Genomic DNA, 16,746 nt, shown 5'->3' with positions numbered 1-16,746 from the left:
AGCAACGGCTGCGGCGGCAGCACCCCGCGGCCACCGCGCTGTCGCATGCCCGTTACCGGCCACCGGCACCGGCGACCACGGGGACGCCACCGCCCCTGCGCGGCTCCCGCCCTGCAGTACCCGCTTTTGGCCGCCAGGCGGCAGCACCACACCAAGCCCGGCGCTCCGACCGCGCCCCGCGGGGAGAAAGGACCCGCCCCCGGCCCCCCTGGGGCCGCCCGCAGCCGCCGCCGCCGCCGCCGCCGCCTTACGGGGGGGCGGGGGGTGTCACAAGCCTCGTCCTTCTCTGCCCCTGCTCCCGCTCACAGCCCACGCAGCCACAGCCACCGCCTCGCCACCAAAAAGCACCCAAGCGGCTCGAGCATTTCAGTCCTCTGCACTTGACAGCTTGCAGCGGCTGCTGGCCCTTTCTCTCCGCGCCCCCACCCCAGCACCCAGCCGGGGGACGCAGCACAGGGAACCTGGGTCAATACCTTTGCCTCGCCTCGGCTTTTTTGCCCCCAGAGTAAGCCCCCGGGAGTGCTGGATTCATCTGCATGTGGCATCAGGGGTGGGAGAGTGACACCAGCGAGTCAACAGACCCTGGAGAGATTTTAGTAAAAAAAAAAAAAGAAAAAAAAAAGAAAATAAAAGCGACACCGATGGCATCCTCAAGGCACTGAAAGCTGCTTTGCGTCAGAGGGGCAGCTACCTACGATTATCAGGAAGCGGTGCATGCGAGCAGACCACGGGCAAGCGCGCGATCTGCGAGCGAGCGATACGCTGGCGCCCCTCGGGCTCTGCTGCGGTGCCCGCCCTCTGCTCATCCTGCACACGCACCGGGCTTCCCGCGCAGGGCTTGCCGCTTAAACAAGACGCTGCGCCATGTTACTTACCGCCCTGCCCTGCGGCGTGCAAAGGAACGAGACGTGAAACAGGGAAAGCAAAGGGGCACGGCGGCCCCTCAGCTGGCCGCACCAGACGGCCGTAGAGCCCTGCCAGTTCCCTCGCTGCTCTGGACGGCAGCGCAGCTCCGCGCTCCCTGCCGCTCCCGCCAGCACGCGCGGCACCCGCGCTTGGCCGCCTGCAGCGCGCGAGACTCGGGAGGCTGGAGGGGCCGGTCCGCCGAGGGGGCAGCTGAGCCGCTCGCCTCCTTCGGCTGCTTCATTTGCCGCCTTAAAACAATCGCTTCCACGCTCCCTTTCTTCATTTCAGACCCCTCTCCACATCTCCTGGCCTGCAAGCCATTTGCAGCAAGCAACACGGCTGAAATCCTGTGCTGCTAGACACCTAGCTGTCATCTTGCTCCCACGCCCAAAGGCTTTGGGAACCTGAACCCCCTGCTTGGTTGGGCATCGAGACTGCGAGGCGAGAAACACGCCTGGACTCCACCAAGCCAGGCGCCTGCCACATCGCTCAGCACGGTGCTACGCGGCTGCCTGACCGACACCTTCTGCCGCTAAAACCAGAGCGCGGTTCCCTTCTGAAGAGTCGCCGGCAGCGCGGAGAGTCCCTCGCCTTTCCCTGCGCCAGGTCCCCCGGGAACAGCGTCTCAGTCGGACTGGAGCGTGCAGCAGCCTCCGGTCGTCCCAGCCCCTCGCCCGTCCAGAAAGCGCCTGCCTGTAGCAGCGGCAGAACCGCTGCTGCCCAGAGGGGAAAGGAATGGCTCGGGGCAAAGCTCCCCAGGCTGCCCGTGTCCCGTGCGGAGCTGGGGGTCCAGAAGCAAAGGAGCTATGGGAGGGGGGAGCAGGGGAGCGGGGGCACGAGACCGGAGGGCAGGGGACGCGGGGGGCACGTCACGGGGAAAAAAAAAACCCGCACGGGGGGAAAAACCTTGTGTGGGGGGACGTTTGGGTGGAGAGCACTTGGGAGGGCGCAGAGACAGGCAGAGGAGGACGGGGGGCAGGAGACGGACACGGACGGACAGCGGCTGTGTGTGGGTAGAAAGGTGCACGGGGGGACACGGGTGGGGATGACCTGCACCAGGGGGTCCGCCCGGCATAATCCACAGCAGATAACTCACCTGGGATAAGCCGCAACGGATAGTCCGCTCCGGAGAAGGAATCCACGCCAGATAATCCCCAGCAATGCCCCTCAAACTGCCAGCGGTTCACCCCAAATTTGGCCCAAATTGGTGCGGGTTTTGCGTTTGGGTTTTTTGGTTTGTTGGCTTGTTTTTTTGTTGTTGTTCTTTTTTGTTTTTTCTTTTACATCATACAAAACTTGGGGGTTTCTGCTTTTCAAAACTATTCAGTTCTGGGGTTTTCCGGCGCTTTTCCACATCATAACAATGGGTCATTTTTGGTTTTCTGCGTTAAAATGGGGGGGGGGGGTGTGGGGGGGGTGTGGGTGTGTGCGCGCGCGCTTGCTTTCCAGCTGCACAAATCCAGGCGGATTCGGCTTTCCTGGGAGCCCCAAACCGTGTTGCTCTTGGATATTTTGCTCTTGGACTTGGATATTTTGACACTTTGGTATCTTAGACTTCGGTATCTACTTACAATTCTGTCTATTTAGACTTAGTTATCTGTTTACACTTCCATAGAACCTTTACTTCCATTACACAGACGACCTACTTTGGCTTACTCGGTGACACACGGTAAGCGTAGATACCTCTACCTATCCAGACTTTCTTCTGTTTTCAATTCCTTCATCTACATCATCTCTTTTTGCGTTTTAAACTCCTTTATTTCTTCACATATAGACAAGTTCTTTTTTATTTTAAAACCCTATCTATCTCCATTTAGATTTTTTAATAATTTCTATAACATAGCAGGTACAGGTTTGTATTTTGAAATCCTTTTCTCTATATATATAGAGAGAAATGAATATTATTTTTCAATATATATATATATATATATAAAGGCGAGAGATTTTCCTCTACTGCAATGCCTCGCACACGTATTTCCAGTTTTTAACATTTTTAATCACACACACACACACACAGACGAGTTTTCTCTGGGGGGAAACCTCCCCGTGACACCTTCATCCCCCACTCACCTGCTCCTCTGTTTCATCATCACACCCCCCGCCCCCAGGGACGTTGGGGTGCCCCAAATGACATCATCACCCCCCAGGCCCCTCCAACACTTTTTCATCACCCCCCAAAAAAGGCACAAAACAAGGAACACAGCCCCGACCGGCAGCTCGCTACTTTAATAATGCCGTTTACATATGTAGGCGCCCCCCGAAAAGGGGAGCTCCGCCAGAGAAATAAAATGGGGGCAGCCCCCCCAAACGGGTGCAGCCCCCCCCCAGCCCCGTCCCGCAACCCCGCGGCTGCCCCCCGCCGCGGGGGAGCCTGCCAGGGGACGGTGACGCACCTCTCGCTCAGGCTCGGCTCTGCCGTGCTCCCCCTCCGTTCCCGCGCTGGGACGGGCTCCCCGGGGCAGCGAACCTCCCCGCTCCCTCTTGGCCCGGCACTCTCCCCACCAGACAGCCCTCGCTGACGCACCCGCGGGGCACCCGCCGGAGACAGAGCCAGGAGCCTCCAGGCACGGGGCCGGCCCCTTACCCTCGGGACGCTTCACGACCGGCAGGCCAACCTGGGCCGGGGGGACCTAGCGAGCATCACGAGACGCCTGCAACGAGACACCTGAAAAACAAAAATCCCAAGCGATATTTCCGCATGTGAAAAAAATAGCACAGCAGCGAGTAGAGGAATTCAGTCAGAGCAAGGGAGAGGAGAGCAGTTGAGCTCAAGGAGGATTCGAGGTAAGCAGGTCAGCTCAAAACACAAGACGTCCTTTAAAAGCTAGAGCGACCTGAACGCTTCCAATCAGCATGAAGACTAACCGGTACGATTCCAAACACGTTCTGCGCGTAAAAGTACGCGCTCTTGCCGGCGTTGGAAAACGTCTCACCCCTTCCTTACGGCACGGCTGCAGGGAGACAACCCTGCGAGGCTGCAGGACAAGGGCGTACCGCAATCAGAATCTACGCTTACAGATCCGCCGCAACAGCTACGGCCCTCGCGCTCCTGCGCATCTTGCTGGCTCGGTCGATAAAGCTGGAAGCGAAGCGTAACGCTTTCGAGGGTAAAAGGAAAACCAGAGGACAAATCGCAGCAATTCGCTTCCTACTAAAAAAGCTGTGCGTGTGCTTATAGACATCCAATAAAAATACTTCTACTGGAGAAGGGCTGGATTGTCCTTTTGCGTTAATTTAACTTGCACAGCTGTGAATCGATACCAGCAGATTATCTGTCTCCAAGATACGCAGTTATCATTTGACCAGGGGTTTTTTGCGCCTTACGTCATTAGGAGCGACATCTGGCCAGCCGCGCTGCCCGAGAGAGATGCTACTGAACTGCCAGGGAAACGCACCCTTGAAAGCCAGACAGAAAGAAAAGTACTTCAGAGCACTCCGTCAAACGAGCGGGGGGGGGAAACCCGTAACGTTCAGTTGCCTCTCCTGGTCAACGTTTAGAACAAATACCTAACGGCTCAAATACACCTAAGCAATTGTACGCCACAGCTAGTTGGCAGTTAAAGTTGAAACAACGCCACAGCTAGTTGGCAGCTGCAGGTGAAACAATGCAAGGCAGTTTGTATAGACAATTTTAACTTTTTTTTTCTTCCTAAAGTGACATCTAGGGTAGAAAAATCAGTGAGAGAAGAGATCCCCCATACGGTTTTACTTTGCGGGCGGAATCCAATCCCCGGGGCTGCAATGCCTAAGGCTACCAAAAAGGACCGGCAGATTTGCTAACGCTTTTGGCTGCACCGAAGCACGCAGAGGAACGCGTGTTGATGACATCTCGGCTGTTGCACCTGAGAACCAGCGATGCCATCGACTTCCGGAAGACGTGCTGTGCTCGGCTCTTTGGAAGCAAATGGACTTTTCTTTCTTTTTTTTTTTTTTTTTCTTTTTTTTTTTTTTAAGAGAGCGGAAAGTCTCGCTGCTGCTGACTTCTACTGCCAAGCGCATCATCTCTGAAGATCCCCACTCTGATGGGGAGTTCATAAAACACAACTTCTTTGAATGAGAAAGACTTCCATTCTGGAAAATCTCTTTCCAACTGAAGTAAGAAACCACACGCTGTAGGTTAAGGAAAAAGGACGCTGCCGAAGCAGTAACTCACCAAAACCACGTCAGGACTCGCTGTCGCTACTTACAAGGCTGGCAATGCTTCTCGGGAAAGCGACGCCGATTCCTCCTCTTTTGTCCACGTCTCTCCTTGGACCTGGATCGCTTTTAGTACGGACGCTAGTATCTCAGTAAGCTTTTCAAGTACTACTGTAAGATATTTTCAAAACTTACTGACTGAAAAAGCACACAACAGACGATCCCTCAGAAACATCTGTAACGCGACGCTTCCCGGACACGTCCGCGCTTTAAGCTACGACGGCAAGATAAGCAGGGCTCAAGAAACGCCATGCCGATGAGGCGACGCGTTCGAGACCCTCGGGAGGCTTACCGAGGGGCCCCATGATCACCAAGAGCTACGGAAACATCAAGACCCGAGAAAGCCAGGGTACGAGACACAGAAGACAGACTACGCAAAAGCAGAACGCACAGACACAGGATGGAACCGCCCTGCCCAGCCAACGTCAGCAGCGTGCTAAGAACAGTAACCCGGTCCTTTTCCCTTCCCAAAGGAGACTGCTCCTGGACAGGCCTCTCCCCGACACCAACTTTATAACCCCTCCCTGCAATTCCTATCCTTGATACCTCCTCAGCCCTCACCCCGCAACTGAGCTTTCAGAGGGCCAGGGATCTGAATCCACCCTCAAAAAAGAAAAAAAGAAAACCACCACACACCTAACTAGAACATTCCTGCACTCGCTCAGTTCCTCTTCATCATCTCAAAAAAAAACCGAAAAACAAAAAACAAAAAAACCCAAAACCTCCCAACCCAAAAACCCACAGCACACTAACAAACTAAAACACAGTGCTGGTATTCAGCATCGGTCTGGTTACTGCCAACCGCTTCTGCGACACCCTCCTCCTCAAAAGCACCGCACCGCTCTGCTCCCCTGCTCCACGCCTGTTCTCAAGAAAGATGCTGCGGCTGTCGCTCGGTGCGCCTAGGATGCCAGGAGACACAAAGTTCCCGTGGCGCTCGGGTGAAATAGCCAGCCCCGTGTGCCTCCCCTCTACCACCCAGCTCACCTCAACTTCTCGGCCGATTCTCAAGGCAGCCAGCACAGCTCCCACAGAACCAAACGGGAAATGATTAACCAACATGCCATTTCATACTTTACTATTAAATGACGACCCGGCTGACAACCACCTCGCCTCCTCCAGCCGCTCCTCAGCGGGAAGCTACGCCCCCTCCGAGGCTGTTAAAAGGGAGGACCCTAAGGAAAGAGAACAACTCCTTGAAAACTAAAGACAGGGAACGGGATAAAAGCAAAAAACTTCAATAATGACGGGAATTAGGGCAACAAAGAGAAAAAAATGAAAACCGGGGACAGTGAACTAAAAGAGAGACGTAGGAAGACAATTGAAGAAGCAAAGGTACTAATAGAGACAAGGAAGAATTAAAAAAGGGAAACGGCAAACGGAATACAAGTAGACAGAAGCTTTTGTCGTGGTTTAACCCCAGCCAGCAGCTAAGCACCACACAGCCGCTACGGGGGAGAAAATTGGAAGGGTGGAAGTCAGAACACTCGTGGGTTAAAGGAAGAACAGTTTAACAATTGAAGGAAAAGACAACAGAATAGTAGTAATAGTACTAGTAGTAATAATAATAAACCAATAACAGTATACAAAGCAAGCGATTCACTCTACAGGTGCTCACCACTCGCCGACCGATGCCAAGCACGTCCCCGAGCAGCGATCGCTGACTCCTGGCCAACGACCCCCCGTTTCCCTACCGAGCGTGAAGTCACACGGGAGGGAACAGTGCTTCGGCCGGCGCGGGTCAGCTGAGCTGGCTGTGGCGCCTCCCAGCTTCTGGCGCACCGAGCAGAGCACGGGAAGCTGAAAGGTCCTTGAGCGGTGTAAGCGCTACTTAGCGACAAACAAAACGTCAGTGCGTTACCAACATTGTTCTCATCCTCAATCCAAACCGCAGCACTGTGCCAGCTACTTGGCCCAGCCCCATCTTCGCTTCATGGGTCCCACCTGGGCTGCCCTAGCTGGAACCCATCAGGAACTGAGGCCATCACCCCAGCCCCACAGCACATCACTGCGTCCCCTGGACCCAACCGCAGCCGCTCACCCAGAGGCCAGGGGCTGGAAACACATCTGGGGTCACAAAGGAGGCAGCAAATGTTTGTTCCTTCACGCCCATCAGAAATCCCAGCAACGAGCTGGTTACGAGGCTCGGTGCCCAAAGGCAGCGGGACAGAGGGAAAAGAGGGACGAGGAAAGCAGAAGGAAGGATGGAGGGAGGTAGAGAAGAGGGGTAGGACAGGGAGCCAGAAAACGGGATACTGGGAACAAGAGAGGGACGGGGAACCGCACAAGGGTGTTGAGAGAGAGAGAAATGGAGTGCAGCGAGGAGGAGGATGGGGAGATCCCACAGGAACAGGGAGCAACAGGGGGCAGGGGAGAGAGACAGAAGGGACCGAGCGGGACAACAGGAACAGCAGAGAGGGACAGAGAGAATAAGAGACACGCAGGCAGCGGCGGGGCGGGGCGGATCGAGGGAAGTACAAAAGGGGGAAAAAGCAAAAAGAATTAAAAAAAAGTGACAGGAAGTTGGATAGAGGCAGTCACAGAAATAGAAATTAAAAAGCAACAAACATAGGCAAGAATTAAAAATTAGAGAATGTAAGACAGAGCGAGAAATAGAAAGGGAACAGGACAGAGAGGCAGGACATGTAAAAAATTGTTAAAGGGAGCTACGTAGAGGGAGATTTGAAAGGGAAAATAAAAACCAATGGACTACAGGAAACACAGGAAAGAAAAATGGGACAGGGAACTAGATAAATGGAGAGATAGAAATAAGACGTTAAAAGCAACATGGTACGTGACAGGAAAGCATTAAGAATAAGGGAAAGGGAACTAGATAAATGGAGACATAAAAAGAAAATTTTAAAAGCGACAGGGTAAGGAAAACCAGACAAAATTAAAAACAGGGAGAGCAAACTGCGTAAAAGATGAGAGAGAGAAAAATTCAAAAAGGATGGGACAGGAAAGAATTAAAAAACAGGGATAGGGACCTTGATAAAAGTAGACCTAGAAGGAAACTTGAAAATGCCAAGAGGTACAGCACAGTCAGCAAAGAACTAAAAACAGGGACAGCAAACCAGATTACATATGGAAACAAAATTTTAAAAGCCGAGGGATAAAGAGAGGGGAAAATGAAAAAAATAGAGATGGCAATCTAAAGAGAGACATACGAAGAAAAGAGATGAAGTGAAGCACAGGCTGGAGGACAGACAGGAAAGCATTAACAAATAAGCGCATTGGATGGGATAAAATTAGACATCGGAAAAATAAAAGCCACGTCTCTTAGGAAAGACAAGAAAAAACTACCAAATAAAGAAAGGGGGACAAAGAGAGAGACGCATACAAAGTAAATTTTAAAAGCAACGGGGTACACAACAGACCGAAAACTATTAAAAAGTAAGGATAGGGAGCTTGATCAAAGTAGATGTAGAAAGAAAATTTCAAAAGCAACTGGGTAGAGGACAAACAGAAAGAAAATTAAACACAGAGGCAGCAAACGAGATAAAAGTAGACATAGAAACAAAAATTTTAAAGCCGAGGTACTAAGACAGGAAAGAATTAAAGAAATAGCAACAGCGAACCAAACAAATGCAGAGAGACAGAAATTGTAAAAAGCGACCGCGCTAAGGAAAGATGAGAAATAATTAAAAAATAATGACAGTGAACGGAATAAAGGTAGAAAATTTTTAAAGCAACAGAGTTTAGGGAAATAGAGGAAAAAATTTAAAAGTAGGGGCACTGAACTGAAACGGGGACATAGGAAGAAAATTGAAAATCAAAGGCACTAAGGAAATAATTAAAAATAAAGACATCGAAGGGAAAAATGTAGACAGGGAAAGAACGTTTTAAAAGTGATGGGTATGAGGGAAATAAAGGGAAAAATTAAAAGATAGGGACAGCGAACTAAAACAGATGTGGAAAGAAAATTTAAAAAGCAACGGCACGAATGAAAGAAAAAGAAATAATTTTTTAAACAACAGCAAAGGGAATAAAAGTGGGCATAGAAAGAACATTTAATAAGCAGAGGGGAGCTAGGGGAATAAAGGGGAAAAATTGAAAAATAGGGACAGCAAACTCAGAGATGGAGAAAGAACATGGAAAAAGCGAGGGCACTAAGGACAGACAAGAAATTATGAAAAGAAAAGACAGCAAAATAAAGACTGCAAAGGGAATAAACGTAGACAATTTTAAAAGCGACAGGGATTAGGGAAATCAAGGAAAAATTATGAGATAAGGAGAGCAAACTAAAACAGAGATGTAAAAATAAAATCTTTAAAGTGACGGCACTAAGACAAGAAATTATTAAAAAAATTCAAAGGTAATAAAAGTAGGCATAGAAAGAAGATTTAATAAGCAGAGGGGAATTAGGGAAACAAAGGGAAAAATTAGGAAATAGGGACAGTGAACTAAAATAAATGCAGAAAGAAACTCTAAAAAGCAAGGGCACTAACCAAAGACAAGAAATTATTAAAAGACAAGACAGCAACATAAAGACAGTGAACGAGGTAAAAGTAGAAAAATCTGAAAAGCAAGGGGGATTAGGGAAATAAAATAGAAAAATTTAAAAATAGGGACTGAACTAAAACCGAGATGTAGAAAGAAAAGAAATAATTAAAAAATAAAGGCATCAAAAGTAAGAAAAGTAAGCATAGAAAGAACATTTTCAAAGGGGGCGATAAGGGAAAAATTAAAACATAGAGACAGCAGGCTAGAACAGATTAAAATAGAACATCTAAAAAGCAAAGGAATTAAAGAAAGGCAAGAAGTAATTAAAAGAACAGCATAATAAAGACTGGGAACGGCATAAAAGAAAATTTTAAAAAGTAACGGGGATTAGAGAAATAAATGGAAAAATTAAAAAATAGTGGCAGTGAACTTAAAGAGATGGAGAAGGAAAATTTAAAAAGTGAGGGCACTATGGAAACACAAGAAATAATTGAAACATAAATACAGGGAAATAATGACAGCTACTGGAACAAAAGGAGACAGAAAACTTTAAAAGAAACTGTGATTAAGGAAATAAGGATAACATTCAAAAATAGCATCACTGAACTACAATGGAGATGATGAAAGAAAATCTAAAAAGCGATAGCACTAAGGAAAGACAAGAAAGGACAATCAAAAACTAACAGCAGCAAACGGGATAAAAGTAGAACATTTTAAAAGCCAAAGGACGGCGAAAGGAAAGAACTAAAAAATAGCAGCAGTGAACTACAATGCAGAAATAAAAAAAAAAAACGCACTAAGGAAATACAAGAAATCATTCAAAACTACAGATGGTGAACAGGAGAAAAGTGGGCAGAGAAAGAAAATTTGCAAAGCCATGAGCATTAGGGAAGAGAAGGGGAGGGAACTAAAAACTAGGGACAGCCAACTAAAGGCAGAGCAAGAAAATTTAAAACGGGAGGGCCCTAAGGAAAGACAAGAAATAATTAACTAGAGCACAATAAAGACAGCAAAGGGGATAAAAGGAGACAGAAAATTTAAAAGCAATGGAGATTAAAGCCATATTGAGCAAATGAAAAAACGGCGATGGCAAACTATAAGGAAAATAAGGAAAAAAATTAATCGAAACTGTGAACTAAAAGAGAGATGTAGGATTAAAAAATTGTAAAAGCAATGGCAGTAATGAAAAACAAGAAAAAATAATTAACATCTCATGACAGCAAAGGAGATAAAAGTAGAAAATTTTAAAAACCAATGATCAAGATTAAGAAAGGAAAAAAGGAAAACCCAAATATTAAGATTAAGAAAGGAAAGCACTAAAAAATAGTGACAGCTAACTACAACACAGACATAAATAGACATTTTAAAAAGCAAAGGCACTAAGGAAAGACAAGAAATCATTAAATAATAAAGACAGTGAACAGGACAAAAGTAGGCATAGAAAGAAAACTAAAAGAAAAAGAAAACAAACTAAGAGAGAGCTGTGGAAAGAAAATTTTAAAAGGTAGGGCACTAAGGAAAGACAAAAAAATAATTAAAGATAAATACATCAAAATAAAGACAGGAAATGGTATAAAAACAGACAAACTTTTAAAAGCAATGGTGATTAAGGAAATAAGGAAAAAATTTTAAAATCCCATTGGTGAACTAAAATGGAGATGGAAAAGAAGATTTAAAAAGTGATGGCACTAAGGAAAAACAAGAAAGAATAATTAAAAATCAATGACAGCAAACAAGATGCAAGTAGAAATTTTAAAAGGCAAAGGATTAAGAGAGGAAAGCAGTACAAAGTAGCAACATTGAACTACAATGCAGACATAGACAGAAATTTTTAAAAGCGACAGTGCTAAGGAAAGACAAGAAATCATTCAAAATAAAGACAGTGAACGGAATAAAAGGAGGCATAGAAAGAAAACTTAAAAAGCAATCAGCATTAGGGACAGTGCACTAAAACAGAGATGCAGAAACAAAATTTTAAAAAGCAAGGGCACTAAGGAAAGACAAGAAATAATTGGGAAAATTAAAAAACAGGACAGCGAACTAAAGGGACGGAGAAGAAAAATTCAAAAAACGAGGGCCCTAAGGAAAGGGGGCAACAGGAGACAGGAGAGTGCTTAAAGGAAGCGGCGATTAAGAACATCAGGAAGTGATTTAAAAGCCCGCCTCGGTGAACTAAAACGGAGACGGAAAAAACGGAAAAAGACAGAAAATTATTTTTGAATCATTTATATAATACAGCAGATATAGGTTTGTATTTGGAAATCCTTCTTTTTATATATATATATGAATTCTGTATATATACATATGAATATTATTTTTATATATATATATATATATATATATATATATAAAGGCGAGAGATTTTTCTCTACTGCAATGCCTCACACCCGTATTTACAGTTTTGAACGTTTTTAATCACACACACGAATTTTCGAGGCCGATTCCTCCTCTTTTGTCCACGTCTCTCCTTGGACCTGGATCGCTTTTAGTACGGACGCTAGTATCTCAGTAAGCTTTTCAAGGACTACTCTAAGATATTTTCAAAACTTATTGACTGAAAAAGCACACAGCTTCTATGACGAAAACAAAGCCTGTTTCTTCTGAACGCCTGAACTCTTACAAACGGCGTCTTTCCTCTTTTAGGACGCAACTATTTTCCCGATATCATTTCCTAGTAAGCGCACAGAAACAGAAGATTGCGCTTTCAGGAAGGCAAAATAAACGGAGGGAAGTCGGCTTTGCACAGGCAGAACACGCTCCAGCGCAGACCTTCTTTTCCTTTTAGGATCTGCGTTAAAATAGTTCCTAGAAAAACTACAGAAGGAAGGAGAGCTGGCGCATTCTTGACGTTAACTTTGAAGTCCATGCTACAAGCGCCTTAGGAAAAACGCGGACACGCATCGCGGACGTACCTTGTACTCGCAGACCGCTACGCTGCCTTTCCGTCCGTCTTGCGCTTTCACGGCAGAAGAAAGGGCGACCACGGTGAAACGGCGGCAGCTGACACTCTGCTGAGAGAGGAAAAAAACCTGTAGCATAAAGCTGGGGAGGAGTCCCACGCTGCCCGGTTTTGTGAAGTCTTGCGAAGGCTACAGCCGAGCAAAGGAAAAAATAGCCGTTTGGAACATAGTGCCAAACAACACTCGGCAATAAAACTCGGAGGCGTTTGACACGCGCCCATTTTTTGGTAACTTGCTATTTGCTTCCTGTTATCGTTGTTCTTCCTTCAGAACCTCTACTTGGAGCCAACTTCTTTGCTATCCGTTCAAGCGTTTCCCTTCCTGGTATTACTAGCACACGGGCCCAGGCAAGTCCCTGAACTGCTCTTCCGAACTTCTCCAAACGACAATTACAGCCACGAAAGAGGACTTCAAGAGAGGAAAAGGAGAGGCCGGGCAGCAAAAGAGCTCTGCAGGCTGCCACCAGTCAACATTCCACTCTTTTTTTTTCTTTTTTTTCTTTTAAATCCACCCCCCCCCCCGCCCCCAAATACAAACAAAAAAACCCCATGACCTTGTATTTTTTTTCCTTTGGGAGCTCACCCCTGTCTCAGCACAGTGTCCTCCACAGAGCAGGAAGCGCAGACGATCTGTATCCCGATTTGCACGCGACGAACCCGTGTTCAGAAGAAATAGGCCAGATCTGTAAGACCGGTGTTATTTTGGGGGTTTTAACAATCACAACGCAATTGCATCGACCGACGCGTTTGTGAGAAAACTCCTTAACTTCTAAACGTAGCACCTCCTTGGGTAAAAAAACGTGAGCGAGATTGAAAAAAAGGGATGATTCAGAGCTCCCGCTTACAATGGAGCCGTGCGGGCAGGAATGAAAGTGAAGACAAACAGCAGCAACACGAAGTGAAATTCGGCTTTAATTCTGAGCACGTGCTTAAGAGACTCTCCAAGCCCACACCTCAATCCTAGGAGCGACTAGCCCTTTTCTGGAAGGACAAACTTTGTTACTTCAAAGTCCTAGACCGAAGGCTCCACGGAACAGAACGTGCACCGAGCCACAGGCCACCGTGCCATCGACGCTCTGATGGCAAAGAAAAACCAAGGAAAACTAAAGTTTAAAGAACGGTTTCCATCGCGTTTCATTCCTTACGTTTCCACTGGCACCTAGGTGCTCCAAAATGAACTCTACTGACACCGCATGTTACTAACAATTTAGTTCTGCGTATCAAAACAACAGGCTAGTTCCAGCTCGCCCATCAAAGTAGCACGACCGACCAGAAGAGAAACACCGGACCCTAAAGAAGGGAACAGGCAGCTCTTCATTTCTCCTAGAGGAAAGTCTGTTCTTTTGCCCGGAAGGCAAACAGCCGAAACTGCCAAGGGAGCACTGCAGGAACGCGGCGCGCTCTCTCAGCTGCAATTTGTCATCGGCTTTTCTGCACGGGCAGCGGCTTTGCCTTTCCTCTGGCTTTGATGTGGCGCCCCTGGAGCGTCCTTGACCCGGCAAGGGTTTCTCCCCGCTCCCGCAGCCCCAGACACGCGATTACCTGAGCGCCGAGCGGAATCACCCACGCGGGATTTTCTTCCCGGGACGCAGAAGGTGACGCTGGGAAAGGAGGAGGCAAAAAAGGAAGCGGTTTGTCCGGCAGCCACGGCCCTAGAAACTACACCTCCCGGCATGCCCCGGGGAACCAACGTGGCCGACCAAAAGCCCCGGATGCCAGGGGACGCAGCCCTCCGTGCTTTGGGATCCTGCGGGGACACCGTTCACCGCGCCACCGCCGCACGTGGAAGCCCCGCCGAGCCCCCAGCGCGGCTCCCCCCCGCCGCCCGGCCCCGGAGCGGAGCGGCGCGGCGCGGCTCGGCGGGGGGGCCCGCCCAACTCCGGGCTCACCTCGCCACCCGCCCCGGCCCGACGCGGCCCCCCTCGCCCGGCTCCGGGAAGCCCCGCCCGCCCGGCTCCCACACGGCACCGAACCCTCCCCGCTCCGTGCCTCCCGCCGGCCCGCCGCTCCCCCGCAGGCAAGGGAAAGGAGGAGGCAAAAAAGGAAGCGGTTTGCCCGGCAGCCACGGCCCTAGAAACTACACCTCCCGGCATGCCCCGGGGAACCAACGTGACCGACCAAAAGCCCCGGATGCCGCGAGACGCAACCCTCCGTGCTTTGGGACCCTGCGGGGACACCGTTCCCCCCGCCGCCGCCGCACGTGGAAGCCCCGCCGAGCCCCCAGCGCGGCTCCGGGCAGCCCCCGCCAACACCTCCGGCTGCCCGCCGCCGCCCGGCCCCGGAGCGGCGCGGCTCGGCGCGGCACCCCCCCGCCCCGGAGCGGCGCGGCTCGGCGCGGCGCCCCCCCCCGCCCGGCCCCGGAGCGGCGCGGCTCGGCGCGGCGCCCCCCCGCCGCCCGGCCCCGGAGCGGCGCGGCTCGGTGCGGCGCCCCCCCCCGCCGCCCGGCCCCGGAGCGGCGCGGCTCGGCGCGGCGCCCCCCCCGCCGCCCGGCCCCGGAGCGGCGCGGCTCGGCGCGGCGCCCCCCCGCCGCCCGGCCCCGGAGCGGCGCCGCTCGGCGCGGCGCTCCCCCGCCGCCCGGCCCCGGAGCGGCGCGGCGCTCCCCGCCGCCCGGCCCCGGCGCGGCTCGGCGCTGCCCCGCCGCCCGGCCCCGGCGCGGCTCGGCGCTGCCCCGCCGCCCGGCCCGCACCGGCGCGGCGCCCGCCCAGCATCGAACCAGCGCGGCTCAGCTCGGCGCGGCGCCCCCCGCCGCCCGGCCCCGGAGCGGCGCGGCGCCCCCCCGCCGCCCGGCCCCGGGAAGCCCCACCCGCCCGGCTCCCACACGGCACCGCACCCTCCCCGCTCCGTGCCTCCCGCCGGCCCGGCCGCTCCCCGCCCCAGGCACCGCCGCCCTTCTCGGGACTTTCCCCGCTCACCTCCTCCCTGCCTGCAGCCGCAGCCGGGCTCCCGCTGGCCCCTCCGCGGGGGGAAGCTCCACCCACGGCGCGATGCCCGCCCCCGATGCACCTCGCAGGCGCTGGCGAAGCTCCGCCCTCCCAGCGGAAAACCCCGCCCTCTGCAGCCAAGCTCTGCCCTGCACACAGCACGCATGCGCCGGTGAAGCTCTGCCCCCTCGGCAAAGCTCCACCCTCCCATGGCAAAGCTCCGCCCCCCCCGCAGCAAAGCTCCGCCCCTGAGACAGCGCGCATGCGCAGACAAAGCTCCGCCCTTCACAGCAAACCTCCGCCCTCCCACGGCAAAGCTCCGCCCCCCGCAGCAAAGCTCCGCCCCTGAGACAGCGCGCATGCGCAGACAAAGCTCCGCCCTTCACAGCAAACCTCCGCCCTCCCACGGCAAAGCTCCGCCCCCCCGCGGCAAGGCTCCGCCCCCGACGCATCGCGCATGCCCTGGTCAAGCTCCGCCCTCACCCGGCAAAGCTCCGCCCTCACCCGGCAAAGCTCCGCCCCCCCCCCGCGGCAAGGCTCCGCCCCCGACGCATCGCGCATGCGCTGGTCAAGCTCCGCCCTCACCCGGCAAAGCTCCGCCCTCACCTGGCAAGGCTCCGCCCCCCGCGTCAAAGCTCCGCCCCCGAGGCAGCGCGCATGCGCGGCAAAGCTCCGCCTTTCACATCAAAGCTCCGCCCCCACGGCAAAACTCCGCCCCAAGACAGCGCGCATGCGCCGGTTAAGCTCCGCCCTCACACGGCAAGCTCCGCCCACCCGCGGCAAAGCCCCGCCCTTCAGAGCAAAGCGCCGCCCCCCCTCGGCAAGGCTCCGCCCCCGAGACAGCACGCATGCGCCAGTGAAGCTCCGCCCTCGCACGGCAAAGCTCCGCCTTACCACCGCTAGGCTCCGCCCCCCGCGGCTAAGCTCCACCCCAACACAGTGCGCAGGCGTGGTCTCCAGGGGCGGGGCCTGTCGCTAGGGGTGGTGCCCTTCCCCTGCCCGGGGGCATCCAGGGGCGGGGCCCGGCGCTAGGGGCGGGGCCGCTCCACACCAGGACCGGGGCATTCGGCGGGGCGGGGCTGCAGCGGAGGCGGACGCCGCGGGGCGGGGCTGCAGCGGAGGCGGACGCGGCAGTGCTAGCAGCGGCAAGCGCCTCCCGTGCGGCGAGAGCGGCGCTTCCTTACCGGGAGGCAGCAACGGCTGCGGCGGCAGCACCCCGCGGCCACCGCGCTGTCGCATGCCCGTTACCGGCCACCGGCACCGGCGACCACGGGGACGCCACCGCCCCTGCGCGGCTCCCGCCCTGCAGTACCCGCTTTT

General features: G+C 52.4%; 1 long non-coding RNA gene across 3 annotated transcripts; it reads right to left on the bottom strand.

The window, feature by feature from the left end:
* Positions 1-11,913: 11,913 nt before the first annotated feature.
* LOC148049997 (uncharacterized) lies at positions 11,914-15,539 on the bottom strand. 3 transcript variants are annotated; one of them, XR_015701798.1, is made up of 3 exons: positions 15,418-15,539; positions 13,089-13,188; positions 11,914-12,557 (listed from the first exon to the last, which is right to left on the bottom strand). It is a non-coding gene; the product is annotated as an uncharacterized LOC148049997 (long non-coding RNA). The 3 variants fall into 3 exon arrangements; XR_015701800.1 differs by having other exon boundaries at positions 11,914-12,554; XR_015701799.1 differs by lacking the exon at positions 15,418-15,539 and adding an exon at positions 14,048-14,108.
* Positions 15,540-16,746: the final 1,207 nt, after the last annotated feature.

The sequence above is a fragment of the Nipponia nippon genome, unplaced genomic scaffold (assembly GCF_047370975.1).
Source record: "Nipponia nippon isolate SJK-2023a ecotype South Korea unplaced genomic scaffold, ASM4737097v1 scaffold_99, whole genome shotgun sequence".
In the NCBI taxonomy this organism is placed as follows: Eukaryota; Metazoa; Chordata; class Aves; order Pelecaniformes; family Threskiornithidae; genus Nipponia; species Nipponia nippon.
The sequence above is the reverse complement of the archived record's forward strand: the minus strand, read 5'-3'. Positions and strand labels throughout refer to the sequence as shown.